Source organism: Condylura cristata, unplaced genomic scaffold (genome assembly GCF_000260355.1).
Source record: "Condylura cristata isolate star-nosed mole 26May11 unplaced genomic scaffold, ConCri1.0 scaffold00021, whole genome shotgun sequence".
Classification (NCBI taxonomy): domain Eukaryota; kingdom Metazoa; phylum Chordata; class Mammalia; order Eulipotyphla; family Talpidae; genus Condylura; species Condylura cristata.
In genome coordinates, this window is record NW_004567122.1 from 9,542,496 (window position 1) to 9,546,813 (window position 4,318).

Here is a 4,318-nt window from a genome sequence, read left to right on the forward strand (position 1 = left end):
ATTTTTTTTTTTGGTCATTCTTATTTCCTGGGGTAGACCTACATTGCTATATAAACTCCCCTCTTGATGCTGCATTTGCTGCATCCTACTGATGGTGATAAGCCCTATCTTATCATTTGTGTGCAGGTAATTTTTTATTTCACCTTTAATATTTCTGATCAGTAGCATGTTGTTTCTTTTCTGTTGGTTGCTAATTTCATATTAATTGTGATTCAAAAAGATGCTTGATACTTCAGTTCTCATAAATTTATCAGGATTTGTTTTATGTCCCAATTTATGCTTTATCTTTGAGTATGTTCCATGAGCACTTGAAAAAACTGCATTCTTTGGGTGGCTTGCTTTCTCACTAAAGTTAAGTTCACCTCATTTAGTTTGTCATAAAAGCCATTGTTTCTTTGTTGATTGTTCTGTTTGGATGTCTGTCCATCACTGTAAATGGTCAAAGTTCCCTGTTGTGTTTTGTCAGTGTTCCTCTTTAGGCCTAAATACTTGGTGCATGTAGAAGTGACTGTTAAATGTTAAAGAACTTGGTAAGCAGCACAACACAATCGAAGTGTAATTCATTCTATATGTACTCTCCATAGTCTGATTTTCATCTTAAATAAAAAAACTGAATATAGACAATACTTTCCAATAATCATGTAACGTCATAGATATGGCTACAATAGCAGTTACGATACATCAAATATCAAAACAGTGCATCACACCTTAAGTCCATGTAATGTCATGTGAATGTTGTATTTAATGAAAAAAAAAAAGGAATATAAAGCTTTTATTTTAACTTCTGGGGTGGAGGTCTTTCGTCATTCATATCATAATACCAACAGTAATACGAAACTACTAGTTTACTATTTATTTCTGTATTGAACACATTTTATTTCAAAGAATTTATAAAATCTGGGTCCTCCCTGGTAGTGCAGTGGATTAAAGCGCAGCACTGTGAAGTTCAGCTCTGTAAGCATAAAAAACAGATCTTTAAAAAAAATTGTAAACTCTATTACATAAATTATTTGCTTCCCTAAAAGGAGGATACTTGACATTTTCCTGGAGGCCTCAGGGCGGGCAGCCCCTTAGGTGTGCAGGACTGTCTCTGTAAACAATTTGACTGTAACATGTATATATAGAAAAAAGTGTTTTCTAGACACAGAAGAAATTTTAGATGCATATTGCTAAGGAAGTAATTTTTGTAATCAAATTTTACTGACTTACTATTTGCAAAACTGTAATTTGGGGAGCATAGCTTCACACCTTGATATAGCTTCACTGACTGGCAGCTAAACTGTCATTATTTCTGTCAAGTTGCTGTCCCCTAACTTAGCTTTGGCTAAGTTTCTCCTACCCGCCCTGTCAACCATAGTATTTTTCACTGGGCCTGTGAGTCTCCATAGTGTTTTGCTAGTTCATTTGCATTGGTTATTTAAATTGACTTGTAATTGTCTTTCACTTTGACTTAGGCCACCTTGTCACCCATGAAAGGCTGCTGCCATCTTTGCTAATAGCTGGGTGGCATTCCATCGAGTATGCGTCATTTCACGCCCTTACCCAGTCACCGGTTATTGTTGGTAGGGATGCATCTTTCTTTCTGAGTCAGTGTTTTCATAAATGCTTAAGAATGCAATTGCTGCATCACTGCCACTCGGGACTCTCCAATTAGTGCTTTCCATTTAGGTTGTACCGATTTACATTCCTACCAGAGTGAGTGAGTATCTTTTTCTCTACATCCTGTTCAAGATTTGTTGTTTCCAGTCTTTTTAGTATTGATCTGTCTCACAAGTTGTCGGGGTTTTGGTCTGCTTTTTTTGTCTTATAGCCAACGAGGTCAAGCAATTTTTCACATGCCTGTAGTCCGTCTGTGTATCTCTTTTGGAGAAGTAGCCTAGTGTTCTGCACATTTTTGGAAATGGATTATCTTTTGTTGATTGAGTACTTCTATGTATTTTGGAAATTGACCCTGGTTGAATATGTAGTGTAGTGTGCAAATATCTTTTCCCAGTCAACAGCTTGCCTTTTTTGTGTTGTCTTTCACTGTACAAAAACCAGTTCTTGCCTGGTTCCATTTAGCACTGGAGCTGAGTCCCCAAGTACATCCCTGAGCTTAACGTGTACGAGTGTATCGCCTGTGTTTTCGGAAGAAGCCGGCGTGGAAAAGGGGTGCATAATGTTTGACCCCAACCATACAGCATTCTGGAAATGACAGGACAGTGGAGACAGTGAATGAAGAAATCATTGTTGCCAAGAGTTAGGGGAAGGAGAGGGCTGATGAAGCAGAGCACAGGGAGATTTCAGGGCTGTGAGATACTTCATAGAAGAGAGTGGTGAATGTTAGTTAGCAAGGGAATATACAAGCTGTCTGTACTTCCTCTTATTTTTGCTGGGACCCTAAAACTGCTCTAAAAATAGAGGCTTCAATTTAAAAAAAAAAAATCGGTGCTTAGTAGGGATTAGCAAGGAGGGAGAGATAACTAGGCATAGCACAGGAATTTTTGTGAATTGAAACTATGATACTATAATGGTGCCTGTATGTCATCATACAGTAATCTAAGCCCACAGAATGTATACCACCAAGTGACCCCTCGTGAGCTATGGACCTTGGCTGGTAATCTGTCAGTGTTGGCTCACTGACTAACAAATGTACCACTTCTGTGTGTGATGCTGGTAGTATGTGAGGCAGACTTGTGTCTGTGTGCGGGGGAGGGAGCTTGGGAACTCTGTTTCATTTTGCCACAAATCCAAAAAGTAGTTATTAAAATTACACACAAGAGGCCCTCCCTGGTAGCGCAGCGGATTAAAGCACAGCACTGAGAAGCTAAAGCCACTTCCATATGAGTTCGATCCCCGCCTGCCCCGGAGGTGACCCAAAGGTTGCGGCAGACCTCTCCTGACCCGCCCGCTGCTCCCCTCAGCAGTGTGTTTCCTTGATCTGCCTGTTCTGCTCCCCACTGTCTCTGGTGAAGCCTCTCACCACCCCACACCTCTGGCCTGTACCCCAGTTCTATTGCATAAATCATCTTTTTTCTTTAAAGATTTATTTATTTATTCATACAGAACTAGGGTACAGGCCAGAAGCTCCGGGGCGGTGAGAGGCTTTACCAGAGACAGAGTGGGGAGCAGAACAGGCAGAACAATGAAGTACACTGCTGAGGGGAGCAGCGGGCAGGTCAGGAGAGGTCTGCCGCAACCTGTGGGTCACCTCTGGGGCAGGCGGGGATCGAACTCATGCGGAAGTGGCTTTAGCTTCTCAGTGCTGTGCTTTAACCCACTGCGCCACTGCATAAATAATCTTTAAAAAAAAAAAATTACAAGAAGTGTATTAGAAAATTCATGAGTTCATGTTAATGTGACTTTGGAAGATGGATTAAATGGCCCCATAGAGGTTCATATCCATGCATCTGTCACCTTACTTGGTTGAAGGGCTTTGCAGGTGTGATTAAGTCAAGATTTGAAATGGGAAACCCTTATGGGCCCATTCCTTACGTGCACGGGAGACAGGGCTGTTAGGGGGAACTGTGCGGACAGAGCAGAGGGTGCGAGTAGCAGTGTGCGAGAGGACATGTGTGAGGCTGGGAGAATCTAATCACATGCCTGAAGCTTAGGGCAGGAGCCCGAATAGGAAGTTTCCAGAAACAGTATGAGGCGCCTCCCAAGGAGCACAGGGCCGCTTCTGACAGGTCGGCGGGGCAACCCTCGAGCTACTGCTGTTGGCTTTTCTAGAGAAAGCTGCTGTGGCGGAAGTATTTGTTGACCATGTTGTACACCATTCTTCCTTGGTCTAGGCAGGTCATCAAGGCCAGACAACCCCAGACTTAGGGAAAACTGGTGGGTATTTCTTAGCTGCTGCACTGGTAGTGGTCGGAGAGAGCGTACAGTTGCTCCTGTTGGGCAGGAGGAAACAGTATGTGCAGAAAGTCTAACGCGAGCTGTAAGGCCTTGGTCTCTAAGGTGCACCAGTGACGGCGGTTGTGACCAGCCACAGTCATTGCTCCACCCCCTTACAGACACTCGTCTTCCGGCTTAGGGAGAGGACCCCGAACTTGCCATTGGGACCGAGTCAGATCAGCCCTGGGGCTACCTCCTGGAGACCCCTTGGTCCACTGTGAACAGACATCAGCAGCACGTCCCCACCCCACATGTAAAATGGGGAAAGCCAGAGAAATCATACCAGTTATCGGTGAGATTTCATTGGATTCATTATTTTGATTTCATTTGTAACACTTGGACATTTTTATTTTGAACAAGTAGGGTGTGACCTAGGCTTCTGCCAAGGCTTACAGCCAGGGAATGTTTATGTGAATATTTATGTGCCTTAAAAAAGAAAATA